Raw genomic sequence first — 14059 nt, forward strand, 5'->3', positions numbered from 1 at the left:
CAGCTTACTGCCGGGCTAGATTTGCAGAGTGGCGGGCTGGGGTAGCCGGCCTGTCAGGTAAACCCCCGGGGAAGGGGGGGGGTTAGGCCCGGCTTCTTCCTCGGGCTTTCCGAGGCAGGGAGGCGGAAGTCAGCCAGCGCCGAGGTCGGGGGGATTCCCCGCCGGGAACTTCCGAAGCCTCTCCCCTCCCCGGCCGGCAGCAGCCAATGAGCGGACAGGGCAGACATCCAGAGCGGCCGAGGGGAGCGGCGCGGACTCGGTGAGTGCGGCCGGGGCGGCGGGGCCGGGGCCCCGGCTCGGGCTGCCTGGCGCTGAGGGCCGGGCGGGGTGGGCAGCGCGCTTTGGTGCCGTGGCCCTGGGGCAGCCAAGGTATCCTCGGCGCCGCGGATGTCAGAGCCGGCGCTGCCCTTTGACTGTGCGTTAGTCTCAGGTGGAACACCGTGTTGTTGAGGCCTAGTGACATTCTCCAGTGTCCAGCCCCAGCACTGATGTCAATTCCTGGTCAAAGGAGGCGGGGAGGGAGGTGATCAGGAAAAAGTGCAGCTCATTATTGCACTTGGCAAACTTGTAATCCCATGACTGAACAGTTTATTTTTTTTTGCTTCTCGTTTGCTGAATAAATCTTGTGTGAAAATGAAGTAATCAGATTATTGGCAGAGAGTTAAGGGAATATTTCGAAATAGACACATTCCAACCAGAGGGAAAAATTCCAAGGGGAGGACCCACCATCTGTGTTACCTTAAAAAAGTTTTAAATAGTGTCAAACTGGAAGAAAAAGCATATTATTGCGCAAGCTTGGGTGGCAGGTCAGAAGATTGGACGGAATATTTTAAAAAGCACAGAATTACTGAAAGATTAATAAAGAGGAAAAAAAGGAATGAAACTAGCTAGAAATACCAATGATGTGGAGATGCTGGCCTTGGACTGGTGTGGGCACAGTAGAAGCCTCAACACTAGATTAAAGTCCAACAAGTTTATTTGGAATCACAAGCTTTTGAAGTGTTGCTCTTAACACTCCAAAAGCTTGAGATTCCAAATAAACCTGTTGGACTTTAACCTGGTGTTATGAGACTTCTTACTGTAGAAATATCAAAATATAGTTAGAGTTTCGATAAATATTTTAAAATTAAAAGACAAAAAGAGTGTTGGTTCTAGAGAAAGTGAGTCTGGAGAATTAATCGTGAAATAAAGCAATGACGGATGAATTCAACAGATATTAGGCTTCAATATAGAGGATGCTAATAGCATTCCAGAAATAGCTGTATTTGAGGGGGGGGGGTGGTGGTGATTGGGGAGGGGTGATGGTGATGGTGGTGGGGGGGGGTGATGGTGATGGTGGGGGGGGGGGTGATGGTGATGGTGGGGAGGGGTGATGGTGATGGTGGGGGGGGTGATGGTGATGGTGGGGGGGGTGATGGTGATGGTGGGGGGGGTGATGGTGATGGTGGGGGGGGGTGATGGTGATGGTGGGGGGGGTGATGGTGGGGGGGGTGATGGTGATGGTGGGGGGGGGTGGGGGGGTGATGGTGATGGTGGGGGGGGGGTGATGGTGGGGGGGGGGTGATGGTGATGGTGGGGGGGGTGATGGTGATGGTGGGGGGGGTGATGGTGATGGTGGGGGGGGTGATGGTGATGGTGGGGGGGGGTGATGGTGATGGTGGGGGGGGTGATGGTGATGGTGGGGGGGGGGGGTGATGGTGATGGTGGGGGGGGGTGATGGTGATGGTGGGGGGGGGTGATGGTGATGGTGGGGGGGGGGGTGATGGTGATGGTGGGGGGGGTGATGGTGATGGTGGGGGGGGTGATGGTGATGGTGGGGGGGGTGATGGTGATGGTGGGGGGGGTGATGGTGATGGTGGGGGGGGGTGATGGTGATGGTGGGGGGGGTGATGGTGATGGTGGGGGGGGGTGATGGTGATGGTGGGGGGGGGTGATGGTGATGGTGGGGGGGTGATGGTGATGGGGGGTGATGGTGATGGTGCGGGGGGTGGGGGTGATGGTGTGGGGGTGATGGTGATGGTGGGGGTGATGGTGGGGGGGTGGGGGTGATGGTGGGGGTGACGGTGATGGTGCGGGGGGTGGGGGCGACGGTGATGGTGCGGGGGGTGGGGGTGACGGTGATGGTGCGGGGGGTGGGGGCGACGGTGATGGTGCGGGGGGTGGGGGCGACGGTGATGGTGCGGGGGGTGGGGGCGACGGTGATGGTGCGGGGGGTGGGGGCGACGGTGATGGTGCGGGGGGTGGGGGCGACGGTGATAGTGCGGGGGGTGGGAGTGACGGTGCGGGGGGTGACGGTGCAGGGGGTGGGGGCGACGGTGACGGTGCGGGGATGGGGGCGACGGTGACGGTGCGGGGGGGTGGGGGCGACGGTGACGGTGCGGGGGGTGGGGGCGACGGTGACGATGGGGGTTGGGGGTGACGGTAATGGTGGGGGAGTTGGGGGTGATGGTGGGGGATGGGGGTGATGGGGTGGGGGATGGGGGTGATGGTGGGGGATGGGGTGGGGGTGATGGTGATGGTGGGGGGTTGCGGGTGATGGTGAGGGTGGGGGGGTGGGGGTGATGGTGGGGGTGATGGTGATTGGGGGGGTGGGGGTGATGGTGATTGGGGGGGTGGGGGTGATGGTGGGGGGTGGGGGTGATGGTGATTGGGGGGGTGGGGGTGATGGTGGGGGATGGGGGTGATGGTGGGGGATGGGGGTGATGGGGTGGGGGATGGGGTGATGGGGTGGGGGATGGGGGTGATGGTGGGGGATGGGATGGGGGTGATGGTGGGGGTGATGGTGATGGTGGGAGGTTGCGGGTTATGGTGATGGGGGGGGGGGGGTGGGGGTGATGGTGATTGGGGGGGGTGGGGGTGATGGTGATTGGGGGGGGGTGGGGGTGATGGTGATTGGGGGGGGTGGGGGTGATGGTGATTGGGGGGGGTGGGGGTGATGGTGATTGGGGGGGTGGGGGTGATGGTGGGGGTGATGGTGATTGGGGGGGTGGGGTGATGGTGGGGGTGATGGTGATTGGGGGGGTGGGGGTGATGGTGATGGTGGGGGTGATGGTGATGGGGGGGGGGGTGATGGTGGGGGGGGTGATGGTGGGGGTGGGGGTGATGGTGGGGGGGTGGGGGCGACGGTGATGGTGCGGGGGGTGGGTGTGTCGGTGATGGTGCGTGGGTGGGGGCGACGGTGATGGTGCGGGGGGGTTGGGGTGATGGTGATGGTGGGGGGGGTGGGGGTGATGGTGGGGGGTTGGGGGTGATGGTGATGGTGGGGGTGATGGTTGGGGGTGATGGTGATGGTGGGGGGGGTGATGGTGGGGGGGGTGATGGTGATGGTGGGGGGGTGAGGGTGATGGTGGCGGTGGGGGGGCGGTGAGGGTGATGGTGGGGGGGTGTTGGTGATGGTGGGGGTGATGGTGATGGTGGGGGGCGGGGAGTGGGGGTGATGGTGTGATGGGGATGGTGGGAGGGTGGGGTGGGGTGATGGTGCGGGGGGAAGTGGCAGGGTGGTATTGTGGGTGAGGGGGGGAGGTAGCAGAGTGGTATTGTGTGTCAGGGAGGAACTTGAGAAACACAATCCCCAAGGAAGTGATACTGAATAAATTGTAGAAGCTGTGAGCTGACATGTTCCCAGATCCTGATCGATTTCCATCCCAGGGTTTTATAATAAGAGACTAATGAGATGGTTGATGCATTGGTTTTGATTTTCCAAAATTCCCAAGATTCGAGCAAAGTTCCATTACATTGGAAAATAATGAAATAACTCTTTTATTCAAAAAGGGAGGGAGTCAAAGCAGAAAACCACAGGCCAGTTAGCTTAACAGCTATCGTTGGGTTAATGTCAGAAACTGTTATGAAAGGAATTGCAGTAGGGCACTTAGATAAATTTAAGGTAATCGGGCAAAGTCACCATGGTTTTGTGAGAGCAAAATCATGTTTAACCAATTAGTAACACGTGCAGTAGATAAAAGGAACGAGTAGAAGCGCTGTAATTTACTTTCCAGAGGGCATTTGATAAGTGCCATATCAAAGGTTACTGTGGAAAATATAAGCTTATTGATAAAAGATTGACTAGTAAACAAAAAACCAAGAGTAAACATAAATGGATCTTTTTCTGGTTTGCAGGATGTAACAAGTGGTGTGCCACAGGGATCAGTGCTGGGGCCTCGTCTTTTTACAAATTACACAAATGACTTGGATGAAGGGACCAAAGGTATGGTTGATAAATTTTCTGATGACACAAAGATGGGTAAAGAAATAAATTGTGAAGATGATAAGAAGGCTGCGGAGGGATATCGCTCGGTGAAATGAATATATTACATTTGCCAGATGTTTGCTCTATGTGGGAAAACGTAAAATTGTCCATTTTGTTAGGAAGATTTTAAAAACATATTTTCTAAATGCAGAACTCTGAAATGCAGAGGCATCCAATGCATGAATCACAAAACATTAGTATGCAGGTACAGCAAGTGATTCGGAAAGCTAATAGAATGTAATTGTTTGTTGCAAGGATAATTAAATTAAAAAGTAGGGAAGTTATCCTTCAATTATTATAGGGTATTGGTGACACCACATCTGGAGTACTGTGTACAGCATTAGTCTCCTTTATTTAAGGAAGCATGTAATGCATTGGAAGCAGTTCAGAGAAGATTTACTAGACTAATATCTGGATTGGGTAGGTTGTCTTATGGGGAAAGGTTGGATTGGCTATGCTTGTATCAACTGGAATTTGGAAGAGTATGAGACAAGTTGGTTGAAACATATAAGATCCTGAGGGCTCCGGACAGGTTGGATGTGGAAGGGATGTTTTCTCTTGTGGAAGAATCTGGAACTCGGGGTCACTGTTTAAAAATAAAAGGTTGCCCATCTAAGACAGGGGTGAGGAGAATTTTTTTCTCTGCAGATCAGAAGTGTTTGGAACTCTTCCTCAAAAGCCAGTGAAAACAGAGTTTTTGAAATTCTTTAAGATAGAGGTAGGTAGGTTCTTGATAAACTAGGGAATGAAAAGTTATCTGGTAAGCGGGAATGTGCATTTAAGATTACAATCATATTAGCCATGATCTGATGAATAGTGGAGCAGGCTCGAGGGACTGAATGATCCATTTCTGCTCTAAATCCATCTTTTTATGTATATAATTATTGCATTGCCAATTCAAGCAATCTTTGTCAATCTTTATGAAAGGGAATATGCATAGACCTGTGTGTAAATGTGGCTATTCCCACTCAACTGTTTCAAAAGCATCTCCATCTAGGTAACATACGTTGCAGGTTTGGGAGGTACTGTCAGAGAAGACTTGGGAGTTGTTGAAGAGAATTTTGTGGATAGGACTGCATCCAGGATGTATTGGTGCATACTGGCTATCTGAAATTTGAAAATATTGGAAGTACTCAGCAGGGCAGGCACTATCTGTGATGAGAGAAAAACAGAGTTAATGTTTCTGGTTGATCACCTGAAATGTTAACTTAATTTCTCTCTCAGATGTTTCAAGCTACTTTGAAGTTTGAATTTGAATTGAAGTTCGTTGCTGGGAATGTGTATCTTGGCCAATGTTACATAGAAAACTTGTGATTTGTATCTATGGAAAGTTGTTTTGACTTTGGATTAATGTAATCTGGTGTGAATTTACTGAATCAAATTTAGAAAACTACTCAAGTTGTGGAGGTAACATTTGCAGTGGAAACTTTGTAAACATTTTAATGTGTGTGAAGTTTGACTACTCTTTGTCTACATTTAAAACATAATTTTGGTTCTTGGGTGAATTTTATTACATGCTTGCATTCCCATAGAGAGCTCTTTTTAGTGACCAGAACTATGCAGAAATTTGAATACAATTCTGGTATCTTGGCCTAGCAATGCACTATTGTGAGCAAGTATTGCCTCAGTGCAGTAAGTACATCAGCTTTCTATTCATTCATAGGATTTGGGAATCACTGGCAATGCCTGTATTTTATTGTCTATTCCCAGTTGCTCTTTTTGCAGAGATGGTGGTGAGAAGCCTTCATCAATTACAGTATTTTGTGTAGTGTACTCAAAACAATGCTGTTAGGAAGGGAGTTCCAGGAATTTGACCTTGTGACAATAAAGGACCAGTGATGTATTTCCAAGTTAGGGTGGTGTGTAACATTGAGATGCTGGTGTTCCCATGCGTTTGTTGCTATGCCTCTTCTAGGTAGTGAAGGTTACAGATCTTGGAGATGTTGTTGAAGATGCCTTAGGGAGTGGCTAAAGTGTATCTTGTAAAAAATACACACTGCAGCTAAGATGCATTGGTAGTGGGAGGGGGTGAGTGTGTCTATAAAGTGGTGTATTGTTGGTTAAGCAAACTACTTTGTTCTAGATGGTATTGTGTTTGAGTCTTGTTACAATTGCACCAGTCCATACAAGTGGAGAGTTCACACTCCTTCCTGGTGCTTTATAAATGGTGCTGATGCTTTGGGGGTCCAAAGGTAGGTCAGTCGCCACAGGACATCCAAGTTCTGGCAAGTTCTTGTAGTGTGTGTGTGGCTAGTTAAGATTCCATTCAATGCTGATCCTTCCTACCCCTGTCCAGGATTTTAGTGATTTAATTATCTATTGAGTAACTAACCTCTAAATAAATGGCTAACTTATAATGATCTCCCTTTTGTGTGCCGGAGAACTTTGAATTGTGGAAAAAAAATTGAAATGCAGGTACTGGATTAGTTACATTTGTGAAAAAGAAGTTGTGTTATTGTTTTGGATAAAATTAGAAAATGCTTACTTGCCTTTCAATTCTGAAGAATTAAATAGGGGTTGTTGTGAGGGGACAGGACAAAACTACAAATATTCCAATCTTAGATTGGAAGTTAACGCAATTTGCTTAAAAGAGAAACAAGAAATTATTAAGTGATATGGAAATACCTCATGGAAAAACACAGAACAAAATAAATAACTAAGCTGGCAAAAAGAAAGCTTGGAGATGTTTTAAAATTAAAACAGAAAATGTGCAGTAGGTACCCCAGTCCTGAAGGAAGGCCAACACCAAGGGTATACAGTTTCCGTGCTAGAACTGCATTCTGATAACAGGTTTACAACTAAAATATCAACTTGTCTCCCTTCAACTGATCCATTCTGTGCCATCACTTTCTTTTGGTAAAGATAATTAGAGTGTTGCTGTGAAGACCAAAGGGCTACAGGGTGCTTAAAAAAAAGATGTCAACGAGAGGAGGTGGGGTCAGAGTTGATGTGACTAGCCACATGGTGATTCATTTGTTATTTGTGGACAGATTGGATGTGTTGTTGCAAAGTGGTTACTAAATCTTTTAATCTTTCCGATGTACCAGAGAACTGCACAGTGAACGACAAACACTAGGTTGGAGAAAGTACATATAAATTGCAGTTATACAGAAAGTGTATTTGGCATCCTGATGTGTGCAAGGAGATGAATTAACAAATTTTGCTCCCATCTTGGTTGAAAAAGAAGGGAAATGGAAGTTGGAGTGGCAATAGACTACATAAGAGTATCCCAGAGGAAATAGGACATAGAACAGTAAATAATATACTTTGCATGGAATTATTTTGCAGCTGATAGAAATGATCATCAGCAATTTCAGAGGCAGATGGAGGCCGGTTGAAGACAAATGGGATTGTTGCAATGATGCAATCCCTTCATCATTGCAGGGACGAAAGCAATGACAAAAGAATTGGGACAAATGCTGTTGAGTCCTGTCAACCATTGTTGATGAGGAATCATGGCTGAGAAACAATTTGAAGTGCTGATTCAGAAAGTGAACTTCTTTGGGGAGGAGATGGAGATTCTGGAAGAAAGGGCCAGACCTGGATGTCGTAAGCACATGTTTAGTCATGTCCGCCATGACCTGATTGACTGGTGGAGCAGGTTCCAAGGGCAGAACTGCATATTTCTGCTTCTAATTCCTATGTCCCTATTTACATCAGTGCCTGAAGATAAGCAAATGTGTTTCAGGTGGTAAAGATGGCAAATTGTATCACAGAAAGTAGATGAAGCCTAAACATTGTATGTTTTCAAGAAGGAGCTCCTGGGATGAAATGGATCAAAGGATATCGGGGGAAAGTGGAAACAGGTTATTGAGTTGGATTTTCACATGATTATAACTTTGATTAATTTTCATGTTCACATGATCAAGGGTGACACAGTGGTTAGCAGTACTAGCTCACCGCACCAGGCACCTGGGTTCAGTTCCAGCCTTGGGTGATTGTCTGTCTGTATGGAGTTTGCACATTCTCCCTGTGTGTGCATGGGTTTCCTCTGGGTGCTCTGGTTTTCTCTTGCAGTCCAGAGATGTGTGGATTAGATGGATTGGCCATGCTAAATTGCCCACTAGTGTCAGGGAGTTTAGCAGGCATATGTGGGTTACAGGGATATGGCTTGGGTGGAATTGTGGTCAGTGCAGGCTCAAAAAGCGGAATGGCTTTCTTTGCACTGTAGGGATTCTATGATTTTATATTATGATTTTATAGTGAATGCTGAGGAGGACCAGGCTTGAAAGGCCAAATTTCCTGCTATTTTATATATATTTCGATATGGAAAGTGGATTGGGAAGAAGCATAATCCATTCCAGATTGTAGGTATCAGTAAACTTACAATAATAAGAATAATAATAATCTTACAATAATGCTGGGCTAGCGCTTAATATAAAAAAGGATAGCAAGAGTTTTTATAAATATATAAAAAGGAAGAGGCTGGCTAGGGTGAATGTTGGTCCTTTAGAGGATGAGAAAGGGGACCTAGTGGTAGGGGATGGGGATATGGCTAAGGTATTGAATAACTTTTTTGTTTCTGTCTTCACGGAGGAGGACGTGAATAATTTGCCGGGTGTTAGCGATGGAAAGGTGGTAGGACTGGAGGGTCTTAATGACATTACTGTTACTAGAAAGGCGGTGCTCGACAGACTGGAGGGGCTGATTGTGGACAAGTCCCCAGGACCGGATGGAATGCATCCGAGGGTTCTGAAAGAAATGGCGGAGGTGATAGTGGATGCCTTGGTGGTTATTTTCCAAACGTCGCTGGATTCCGGGGAAGTGCCGGATGATTGGAAAACGGCTAATGTTACGCCGTTGTTTAAGAAAGGTGCCAGGCAAAAGGCGGGGAATTATAGGCCGGTTAGTTTAACGTCTGTGGTAGGTAAAATGTTAGAATCTGTCATTAAGGAGGAAATTGCGAGGCATCTTGAAGGGAATTGCTTGATAGAGCAGACGCAGCACGGTTTCATTAAAGGGAAGTTGTGTCTGACAAATTTACTGGAGTTCTATGAGGATGTGTCTAGGGCGGTGGATAGAGGAGAGCCGGTGGATGTGGTCTTTCTAGATTTTCAGAAGGCGTTTGACAAAGTGCCTCACAAGAGGTTATTGCAGAAGGTCGAGGGACATGGAGTTGGGGGTAGGGTGTTAGCGTGGATAGAGGATTGGTTGTCAAATAGGAGGCAGAGAGTGGGGGTCAACGGGTGCTATTCGGATTGGCGGATGGTGACTAGTGGAGTGCCCCAGGGGTCGGTGCTGGGGCCTCAGCTATTTACCATTTATATAGATGATCTAGAGGAGGGAACCGAGTGTAGAGTGTCGAAATTTGCTGATGACACCAAGATTGGTGGAACGGCAAATTGTGCGGAGGGTGTGGAGAGTCTGCAGAAGGATCTAGATAGGCTGGGCGAATGGGCCAGGAAATGGCAAATGGAATTTAATGTTGGCAAGTGTGAGGTGGTCCACTTTGGTAGGAAGAATGGTAGGAAGGACTATTACTTACGGGGCGAAAAACTGCAGCAGGCGACGGTGCAGAGGGACCTCGGGGTCCTTGTGCATGAGTCGCAAAAACCCAGCTTGCAGGTGCAGCAGGTGGTCAGGAAGGCGAATGGGATGCTGGCCTTCATAGCGAGGGGGATTGAATATAAAAGTAGGGAGGTCTTGCTGCAGCTGTATAGGGCATTGGTGAGGCCGCAACTGGAGTACTGTGTGCATTTTTGGGCGCCGCACCTGCGCAAAGATATTTTGGCCTTGGAGGGAGTACAGAGGAGGTTTACTAGGCTGATACCGGAGTTGAGGGGGTTGAGCTATGAGGAGAGGCTGAATAAACTGGGCTTGTACTCGTTAGAGTTTAGAAGAATGAGGGGAGATCTCATTGAGGCATATAAGATGATGAATGGGATGGATAGGATAGAGGTGGAGAGACTCTTCCCGCTCAAAAAAGACAATAGGACTAGGGGGCACAGCCTCAAGATAAAAGGGGGGCGGTTTGGAACGGAGTTGAGGAGGAACTTCTTCACTCAAAGGGTGGTGAATCTCTGGAATTCTCTGCCCGTTGAAGTGGTGGAGGCTGCCTCGCTAAATATTTTTAAGAAGCGGGTTGATGGGTTTTTGATAGGAGAGGGGATTAAGGGTTATGGGGAGAGGGCGGGAAAGTGGAACTGAGCCACGACAGATCAGCCATGATCTTATTGAATGGCGGGGCAGGCTCGAAGGGCTGGATGGCCTACTCCTGCTCCTATTTCTTATGTTCTTAATATTTTTTGAGAGCTCATTAGTGGAGATAACATAATGTCTAGGAAAGAAGAGAGACAGCCAGAGATGGACCAAATGTAGATGTGGGACAGGGCGGAAAATTGGAAGCATAGTTAGTGAAATTGTCAAGGTGAGAGCAGAAAACAACATCCATATATTCCCCAATTTGAAATTTAAAAAAAAGAAAGACTTGCATTTATATAGCACTTTTCATGACCACCGAATTTTTCGAAGTGCTGTCTAGCCAATGGAATACTATTGAAATATTGAAATCATTTGTGCACGTGCTCTAACAGCAATGTCATAATGTTGAGATATTCTTTCTTTTTGTGATGTTGATTGAGGGATACGTTTTGTCAGAATACTGGGGTTAACTCCCGTTCTCCTCTTCAAAATAGTGCCATGGAATCTTTTACATCCGCATGATCAGGAAGATGGGGTCTTGGTTTAATGTCTCATTAAAGACGTGGTACCTGAGGCCAACAGAGATTTCCGTTCTGGGAACCCCTCCCGCCCTGATTGGGTTAGGTGGTAGAGTTTCAGCCATGAGGTCTCGGGTAATCACATAAAGCATGACTAAAACACAGAATGTTTCACATGTTCTCCATAGTTTAGATCCATATGGGCTTCCTTACTCAGGACGTCAAATTTAGAAGAAGTGAGTGGCGATGAGAAGTTTTTTTAAAGTGATAACAAGTTCGGTCTGTGCTAGTGGATGGGAACTGGTTGGGTTTCTGTTCAAGAAAGAAATGGAAGGTTCAAAGACCATCTTGGTGTGAGTTGAGAATGTGGAGGGACCTGAGGTCCATGGTAAAAATGGGGTGATGGGATTGGTGAACCTGAAATCATCAAAGACATGGGGCATCAGAGGAGTCACAGATCTTGGTGAGTGGAGATTGGCAAAGCAGGCACAAAAACAGTATGAGAGGAAGTAAGCTTGTTTCCGAATGTTCCTATCCAACCAGTCAATATTTTTTGTTGTTTCTGTGTTTGTACTCTCTCTTTCTTTCTAATACTAGTAATTCAGTGTTAGGTTCTCTGTTCACTAAACACAAGGTATATTTTTCCAACAAGAATGCTTTCTGAAGTTTGTAGGAAAAAAAATGAAAAGTGATTAGACAGTCTTTCTCTCACACACATAGCGTTTGTGCGTTTGTAAAATAATAAGTATTTCAATATAAAGCTTTTGAAATTTGACTTACCTTCTAATATTTTTGATAAACAACTAAGTAGAAACAGCTTGAAGATTAGAAAAAATATTTCATCTGTGCTGGAGACTAGGCACATACAGACATTCAGAAGATACATTGCAAATTCAGTTCACGATAACAACTTTGGGTTTACGAAGGGAGAAAAGGCTATGCTTTCACTAAGCATTTTGAGTGATTTTGGTTGAAAGAGATAACGCCCAGCTTCTGTTATTATGGGGTATTCGTTATAAAAATGGCATACAAACTTGCAGTGAAAAGTTGACTCAGAAATGTGATGGACTAAGAAACAACAGGGAGAAAAGTTTTATAGAGAAGAATTTGTGCAACTTGGATTTGGATATATAAATTAATAAATAATCATTCATTGATACTTCTGTATTTACTTGTTAGAAAAGTAGACATTTTACAATATGCCGCAAAGGAGCAACAAAGTCATATTTTCTAAGTAAGCAGCAGATAGTTTCAGCTAGAAAATTGACACAAACATTGATCAATGTTATTTAAGATCATGACCAAAAGATGAAAAGGAAAATACTGAATCTCTTGGATATTCAAATAGTTGAGTCTCTCATCAACAGCTACTTACACAAATAATATACCACCAAATAAAAATGTCGAAAGCTGCCTACTGAGCCAGCTAGTTCATTTAACTGACCAGGTTCCTTGCTAAATTAATGCTTTGGCAGAAGACAAATACCTTTTGCAAATATCTACACATGTGACATTGTATCCTCTAGTGAAGATCACAAGCTGGATTTTTATATCTTCTTCTGTGTTGGAACTGAGACAGGCAGGATTTAAATATGGCAGGCAGGACCAGGAATCCTGCCCCAATTCCTGTTATGTCAGGTTTTTAAGGATGTAGGTAGTAAGCCCACAAACAGCAATTCTATTCCATTGCAGGGATGGTATTTTAGATCCCTGTTAGTTCCATATAGTTGGGTCTATTTTGGTAAGTCACATAGTAGACTTGACCTTGAAGGAATTGTGAATCACAGAGGAACCATAGTCTGATGTTGGGAACCCTTGGACAGATATGTTTGAAAAGTGTTAACAATTTCATGTGACAAGTTAAATATGTGACTAACAATGGGGCTTGCTTAGAAAAGATCAATGAATATTAAATTGATCAGCGTTGTCAAAGTGTCCAGGTACATTGGAGTACTACATACAATTGATAAGCGATCTTCTGTATTCAACAGCACTGAGAGTCACATTTTAATTGGAGGGCCAGTGCAGGCACATTGTGCTCTTTCTATATTATAACAGTTAGGTGATTCTGTAGTAGTCATTTTTTGGTCATTAGAGGAAAGTGGTACATATCATCAATATCATGACATCTTTCCTCACTTGCTTCCAACTGCCGTTTGGCCCGTGAAAATTTGATGGAAACTACTGTCTTCAGATTTCTTCCTCTGTGCGTCACTTCCTAGTATAATACCAACTTCAGCTGGATTTGCTGCAGCTGCATCTTCCCTGTTGTCCAACTACTTCAGCACACTTCCTCTTGGACTGCTCCTTTCTGCTTCCCTTAGACCTAGCTTTGCTTTGTTTTGATGCTGCCATTCTTTCTCCGGGGAAGTAATGGCCTCATGTATTATTGCTAGGCTACTAATCCAGAAACTCAGCTAATGTGCTGGGACCCAGGATCAAATCCTGCCCTGGTAGATGGTGTAATTTGAATTCAATAAAAAAAATTGGAATTAAAATCTACTGTGACCATGGGGCCATTGTCGATTGGTGGAAAAACCCATCTGGATCACTGATGCCCTTTAGGGAAGGAAATTTGCTGTCCTTACTTGGTGTGGTCTACATGTGACTCCACAGTCACAACAATGTGGTTGGCTGTTAACTGCCTTCTGAAATGGCCTAGTAAGCCCCTTGGTTCAAGGACAACTAAAGATCAGCAATAAATGCTGGCCAATCAGCAAAGCCCACGTCTCACGAATGAATAAAAAAACTTGACCCTCATCAGTCCCATATCTACTCCATCGATAAGGCCGCCCACTTACATCTTTTTTGTTCTTTCACAAGGTATAGGTATGACTAGCTAGGCCAGCATTTGTTCCCCATCCATAATTGCCCTTGAAGATGGTGGTAAGCTTCCTTCCTGCACAACTGCAGCCAATGTGGCGTAACTACACCCGTGTACAGTCTAGGAAGTTTCAGAATTTTGACAGAGCAACCGTGAAGATATAGTTCCAAATCAGGACGGTGTCACTCTAACATTGCTTGACTTCATTCCTGCCAAATTTGGTGCTGACACCCTCATAAATATCTCTGTTACTTTTAGACCAATGCTTTCCTGGCCCCCCATCTTGCACACTCTGTAAACTTGAGCTAAGCCAAAATTCTGCTGCCCTAT

General features: G+C 46.2%; 1 protein-coding gene across 3 annotated transcripts in view; it reads left to right on the plus strand.

Annotated features, from left to right (window-relative positions):
• The first annotated feature begins 213 nt into the window (after positions 1–213).
• Positions 214–14059, plus strand: part of tank (TRAF family member-associated NFKB activator) — a 79273-nt gene continuing 65427 nt past the window's right edge. For 2 of the 3 annotated variants that reach the window (XM_080199155.1, XM_080199158.1), the window contains exons 1-2: positions 214–259; positions 4117–4204. The gene's annotated coding sequence lies outside the window, so the exon portion shown is untranslated. The other variant, XM_080199156.1, reaches the window with a different exon arrangement.

Source organism: Carcharhinus amblyrhynchos, chromosome 11 (assembly GCF_965287045.1).
Source record: "Carcharhinus amblyrhynchos chromosome 11, sCarAmb.v2.hapA, whole genome shotgun sequence".
In the NCBI taxonomy this organism is placed as follows: Eukaryota; Metazoa; Chordata; class Chondrichthyes; order Carcharhiniformes; family Carcharhinidae; genus Carcharhinus; species Carcharhinus amblyrhynchos.